This window comes from Mandrillus leucophaeus, unplaced genomic scaffold, assembly GCF_000951045.1.
Source record: "Mandrillus leucophaeus isolate KB7577 unplaced genomic scaffold, Mleu.le_1.0 Scaffold77, whole genome shotgun sequence".
In the NCBI taxonomy this organism is placed as follows: Eukaryota; Metazoa; Chordata; class Mammalia; order Primates; family Cercopithecidae; genus Mandrillus; species Mandrillus leucophaeus.
Window position 1 is genome coordinate 5,347,876 of NW_012108363.1, and position 7,077 is coordinate 5,354,952.

Here is a 7,077-nt window from a genome sequence, read left to right on the forward strand (position 1 = left end):
GAAAAAACAAGGCAAGGAGATTTTGCAAATAAGCAGCACTGACAAAGTGAATAAAGGTGGAAAACACCTGGATCCTCCTTTAGGCTCAATAATCATAGGTACATGATCCAGTGAGAAGAGCTTGGGGCCAGGACATGTGGTTTCTACCGTGTATGCCACTATAATAACTCTTTGACATTAGCAAATCCCCATGCTCTGCCTCTGTTTTCTTACCTGCTGAGTGGGTGAAATGGTGGCAGGTGTACTTAACTCACAGAGTGGGTCGAATACCATAACATTACAAAGGTGCAAGAAGTTATATATAAAACGTAAAACCTTACAAATATGTAAAGAATGATGCTCTGTTAATTGCCACTAAGCCTGAGACTTTATCCTGTGAAGGATCTTTTTTGGCTGAAAAGAAGAAATTCCAACATTAATCTCCATTTGAAATGATCCATATAATCCACAGTTCCAAATGATCCACCTACTATGTACAGGGGCTGTGCTAGGCCTTGAAATATGGAGAGTAATAAGACCAGCTTCTTCCATTGATTAAATCAAAGCTGTGGGGGAAAAAAACGAAGCATTACATCATTAAATGTATACATTTACATACTACATATTAATTATGTATTTATGGTCTGCTTTTCAGTACTAGAATGTAAGCTCCATAAAGATAAGAATTCTATGTATTCGGCTCACAGTAGTATCTATAGTACATAGAATAGTGCCTGGCACAAAATAGATCTATAATAAACAGCTGTTGAAGAAACAACAACAAAAATCCTACACCCATTTTTTGCCCTTGAAGAACATTTATTGCTCACAGGACTGTGGCAGTCGCTTTCTACGTAGTTTTACACATTCTGCAAGTAACAAACTGACAAAGAGGGTGGTTAAAAATCTCACTGAAAATCACAAAACTTCTAAGTCAGGAGTAGAATCTGAGCCTGCTCTTCCACTCCCTCACATTATTTATTGGGCACCTACTATGCCTGGCACTATGCTAGGCACTGGGAGACAGCAGAAAATAAGACGAACAAAATATCTGTTCAAATGGCACATATATAATTGTGAGGAAAGACAATACTAAGCAGCAGACATGTGTCTCCCTGACACCAAAATCTAAGACCCTTCCACATGCTACCTTCTTCTGAGTCATCACTTTGTGAAAGCAAAAAAAAGAATACAAGGGAAAATGCATGCATACCCCAAACCCAAGCTGAGTATCCCTAGTAAACCAGAAATCTAGAAAAAGTAAAGCCAGATAAATGAGTCTGCCCAGAACACTGAAACGTCCTCATCCAAAGTCTAAATTGAAAAATGTTTGCATTTGGCGTGGGTACGTGTAAGCCCAAAGGCAGGCAGCTCCTGACCATCAACAACACAGAGACCTCTCCTGTCAGGGCACAAACATGAAAATCAGCTCTCCACCAGAAGGCCTGAGGTTTAGCTGAATTAAAAGGCCTGTGTCCCTGGCTCCTGGAGATGGCTAGACAAGGCGAAAGCATATGCCTACCCGCCTGGCAGCAGCTCTCCCTGGCCTGGAATGAATGCATCTACATCGGCCAAGGAAAGCTGGCAGCGACAGTGGCCCTGGGCGGAGAGAAGCCACCGCCAGCCAGCACCAGCACGGGGCTTCCCTACAGGCAGTTCTTGCTGAAACAAAGAGAGACGAAGGCAAGAGCTGTGAATGTCCAGCCTCCAGGCTCGTATCTAAAATCCAGAGCAGTGCTGGGCTAATGGAAGGCCAGATCTGCTCCAAAACCTTAGGCACGGTTTCTGGGATGCAATCTGAGTAATTTCCTGATGATTCTTCTCTGCATAATGGATTTGAGTTATAAAGGAATTTATGCCCTCAGGACCAAATTACCCAGATAATTGAAGATAGAATGAGGTAGGGGTGGGCGGGGAAGGAAAGGCCTCAATTACACAGATTTCTCCATCACTCCAAATGAGTTCAACATTCCAATTCATGATGGTATTTCCTCTTTAACATCGTTTTACATCCATAAACTGCTTTAGCTGAGATACTAAATTCAGTTGCTTTCTCAAGTACAGTAAAGGGGTATCAAGGCCCAATTTCACCTAGGCTTCCAGACTTTCAAACCTAGATACCCACACTTCACCAGCCCCATCCTCCAAGATATGATTCCTGGTTTAAGTCTCACAATCACAAATAAATATATGAAACTGCATTAAGGTTAAGAGAGGTTTAATATTAAAACTGTGTAGACTAAAGCCTGAAGGCAACCAGGACCACTTCAGGAACCACAACCCATCCCAAGTCACAGCTAAGAATTAGACAGTCATCTTCATGACAGGATGGTTTGGATTCCCTATAGCTGCACATTTATTTGTTTCTGTCCCTGTTTGCAGGTTCTCATACTTGAATGTAAACAAGAATTATTTGCAGGGCTGTAGGCACAAAACTATTAACACTGCCTGTATGAGCACATTAAGGGATTTTTAAAGTTAATTTTGTCACCTCTGTGCTGACTTGACACTCTAAGCCCAAGGAGATCATGTCCCCAGAATACTGTTTTTACATCTGCCTTTAGCATTAATGACTATAAAGCAAATGTACATCTTGCTTGTTAATTGAAACCCTTTAGACAAATTAAATTTAACAGAGTTAACTTAGCAAAGAACTATTCATGAATTGGGCAGCACTCTGAACCACAAGAGATTCAGAGAGCTCTTCTCGGCAACCCTGGCAGTCAGTATTTACAGACAGAAAACAGAAGTAAGGTACAAAAATAGTTCGATTGGTTGTAGCTTGGAGTTTGCCTTATTTTGACATGGTCTGATTAGCTGGCAGCTTGTAATTGGTTGAAGCTTGACTGCTTGTGATTGGCTGAGACCCAGCTATCTGTTGCAAATAATATACTTCTAAGTTAGGCTCGTGTATGTACTAAGATCCCAGTTCATTACAAACTCAAAGTAGGGAGACAGCCTCAGGCCAATGGCCTGCTTTTGTTGTTGTTGTCGTTGTTTGTTTTTTTTTTTTTATTTTAATATGCTCCATTCCACACTCAGTGGAAAAAATTCATGAAATATTAGGGTCTAAAATTTCATATAAAATACCCTTATTCATGTGCTTTCTATTGCCTAGATTCCCTTCACTGTTCTAGGAGATGAGAAAAGGGACACCAAAAAAACCGACTTTAAGAAAGTTTCCCATGATTTAGTCCAGATTTATTAAGAAATTAAAGATTCTTTGTTACAGATTTATTTACCTGCACACATTTTATTGTATTTATGAGCTGTATTTTGTCAATACTTAAAAAGCTAAATGGACAAATGAATAGAAATCAAAGGCTCTGAAATATGACTGGAGTCTTGAAGCCTAAAGCCAGGGATATAACAGATGGCTGCGTGCATTAGTAAAGTTGGTAAATGATGCATAGAATTTGCAAGGCACCCAACCCTGGCTGGCTCAAGCAAAGTCCACCAAAGGGCTTGAGGTGGAGGTAGGATGCAGGGTGGTGAGTAGTCTGTAAACAGGTGTTAAACCACTTATTCAAGCACTCTCACAAATGGCCTAAAAGATTTTCCCAGCATCCTCTTGCTCTCTATGAGTCACTGTGGGAATAGCAGTGAGGTTTAGAGTTGAGTTATAACCATTCAGTAAAGCATTTCCCTCCAGACTGTGCAAAGGAAAAGGGCTATGTTGGTAAATTTATTGACTATTTCATTAGATCAATATGGAATATGATTTAAAGGGCTCTGCCCAGGCTCTTTAAATCTATTTAATCAAACCAATTAATAAAAAAAGTAAGAAGTTGAAGCATATCCTGTACGGTGCATCATAAATATCTTCCCTTACTTGGGCTTTTGATCTCACCCAGGTAATTAACAGCTTTAGTTAAGTTCAGTCATTCCTTCATGCCTGGCTATGGTCATAAAAACCCCAGGCTATATGTAGCTCTTGGATTTATTATGTTTTTCTTACTGCAAGAGCGTCTCTTACATTCCGCTTTCTCCCTCCCCTCGAGAAAGTTTATGTAGCCATTGCTTTTGCAGCTGTCATGAAAGCTACACTGGCTGGTGAGCTTTGTACTGCTTGTGAGGCTGCATGCACTCAGCTGTTGCTATCCAAGTCAGTAGCTTCTTCACTCCACATCAAACTATTCCACATTATCTCCTGTCTAAGAATGAAGAGAGAAAAACATCCAGAAGCCCTGACCTCCAAAGTGCTGCTCTCCCATTGCCTGTCTATTCTCGGCTATTTTTCACGAATGAAATGGCCTCTCCCTGTTACACAGCACATGATTTTTACTGTGGGATTTGGAGGGTCATCCTCTCTGTAATCACTGAGGATGAACCATTCTCTTCAGCCCCTCAACCAGCCAACTCCCATGTCTCCACCCTCAACTCCTTCTCCTATCAGTTCTCCAGCGTCAATCTTCCTAGCTATGAAAACTTAAGATCTCTAGACAAACCAGCATTATCACCTGTAGGTGGGAGGAAAAGTTGATATCCTTCCAATGCTAGAGTAATTGTCATGAGACTCTGACTATGAGACTGAAATTATAGCTTCATTCTGCTTCACAGGCAGAGGAAGCCCAGTTTGGAAGGGAGGCAAATGTTTCCCCAAAGCTCTTCTCTCTCCATTTGAGGAGGAGCTGGATAAACACACTCACCCAGGTAACTGTGCTCCACGGTCCTTCCCCAGCTGAAAGCAAGGTCTGAGAAAATATGGCAGTTGGCTATAAAATTCAAACTGTGCATTAACAGTTGACTTTCTTTAATAAATCACAATTATTTGTGCAAAAAGTTGAGACGAGACTCCGTTCTGGATATGACCAGTTTCCCATGGATGATAACTTTTGTGCCCACGCACTGGAAAGCTGGGAAGCTCACAAAAGTTCTACTGACGAGCTGAAATCAGAGTAATTGCTTTCCCAGTTTAAGATCAGCAGCAGCCTATTTTACTTTTGCTCCCTATATTTAATTTGGTCCAATTCAGTAAGTATTCACCAACTATCTACCATCCTAGGTGTCATCAGAAGAGACACAAAAGAAATACAAAACACAGAGTGAGCACATGGGTTTTATACACTTTGTGGGAGATTAAAAACACGCTGACAGGAAGTACTCATGTTTAAGACCATCTTCCCCTTAACTAGCCCTACAAATAACTGTTCACACAAACGCTTGGACATCATTTATTCAACATATATTGAGCCTCTATACTAAACACCAGGCTACGAATGCTGTATGTGTGATAAAAAGAGAAGCAAGCAATTATTAACCTCTATGGGTTTACTGTAGCACAAAGGAGATATGAGACACTTACAAAGAACTTCATGGCTCTTCATACCATGAAATTTACATGAACCAAACCCAAAAGAGTTTGCTTTAAGTCACTGTATCATCTTGATACAATCTAAACTGCCAATTCTACTGTACACTAACACATCCCCAATTTGTTCAAAATAAGTAAAGGTACATTTGTTTCAGTAAACATCCAATTTAGAAGCATATTTAATGAAGTAGTATTAAAATCTTGTAACTCAGATTATATTTGATAGGACAATTAACAGAGGGTAAATTTGTATAACCTACTAAGAATAATGTCATGCCTATGTCATTTGCTTATAAGCGGTGTGTCTAAGACACCAGAAGGGACTTGAAATGAGTCATTTAAACATTGTAATCATGTTATATCATTCTTTTTTTTTTGAGATGGAGTTTTGCTTTTGTTGGCCAAGCTAGAGTGCAATGGCATGATCTCAGTTCACTGCAACCTCTGCCTCCTGAGTTCAAGTGATTCTCCTGCCTCAGGCTCCTGAGTAGCTGGGATTACAGGCATGCACCACCATGCCCAGCTAATTTTTTGTATTCTTAATAGAAATGGGGTTTCACCATGTTAGCCATGGCTGGTCTCGAACTCCTGACCTCAGGTGATCCGCTCACCTCGGCCTCCCAAATTATATCATTCTTAAACAGCAACTTTTATCAAAGAAAACTTCCTTCCTAAACGAATACTGGTTTATGAAGAAACATACCCTCCCAGCACCACGGTAAATTTCAGCTAAGCCTCTATTGAAATAATCACTAATAACTGGCTTGCAGAAACGATAGTCATCATTACATCTAAAACTTTCGAGCCCTTATGTTACATCAGTTGCCATGCTAAGTACTATACGTGTTTTATCTCACTGATGGTCACAAGACTAGAAGGCAGGTTGTTCTATTTTACAGAAAAAAACACTGAAGCCAAAGGTCCCACCGCTAGTGAAGACTGTCTGAATTTCAGAGCACGCGCTTTTAAATGAATGCAAAATCAATGGAGCTGTGTCACATATATGCAGTTCAGGGTTAAAATAAGTAAGTAGGTTGGCAAAAGTCCCAAATACATCCAAAAGCACAGAGGGAACAAATGTGATTTTTTCCTACCAATTTCCTTTTAACCTCCTGATTTCTAGAGGGACCAATTTTGCTCTGTGCCTCCCGTTCTTTCTCCTGCCCTCCAATCAAGGATGCTCCAGTGGTAAAATCCACTTAAAATATGGAAAATGTTCCTTCCTCTTGCTTCAGGTGCTTGTCTGTGTGAGGCGACTCGAGGAGGTCTGGTGAAGAGGGAGCTTGGAGAATGGTGTATAATTCCCATCCCTAAAGTTAAATTATTAATTTTTTATCAATTAATTGGATGAGGATTGGTGGGAAAGAGAGGCCCACAGCTCAGCAGAGCTCTACTGGGTGCCGAATAAAACAAGAAACCCACCAGGGTGAGATGGATAAGTGAAGGGGAAGAGAAGCCACAGTGGTAATAAATGTGAGAATCCCCTAGTTTCAGGAAAGGGGAGCAGACCACCTCCCAGGAGGAGAGATGCAGAATCGCTCAAATTTCTCCAGGGGGGTGGAGGGGGTTGGTTAACAGAATCAGCCCTCCAGGCCTTGTACAAAGAGACTCTACTGCTTGCCTGGGAGTCGCTTTTCTTAATTCTTTCACATGCTGAAGAAGATCAGATCCCAGAGAAGAGAAGTTTCTAGCCTCCCTTTTGACAAATAGAAGGTGTTCTTACTCAGAATACTGCTGTTTAATAATGAAAATAGCATGTACTTTCTGGGTATGTACATAAATTA

The 7,077-nt window shown here is 40.8% G+C and overlaps 1 pseudogene; it reads left to right on the forward strand.

Moving 5' to 3' along the window:
- The first annotated feature begins 1,470 nt into the window (after positions 1-1,470).
- LOC105529548 overlaps positions 1,471-7,077 on the forward strand; it is a 94,203-nt pseudogene continuing 88,596 nt past the window's right edge.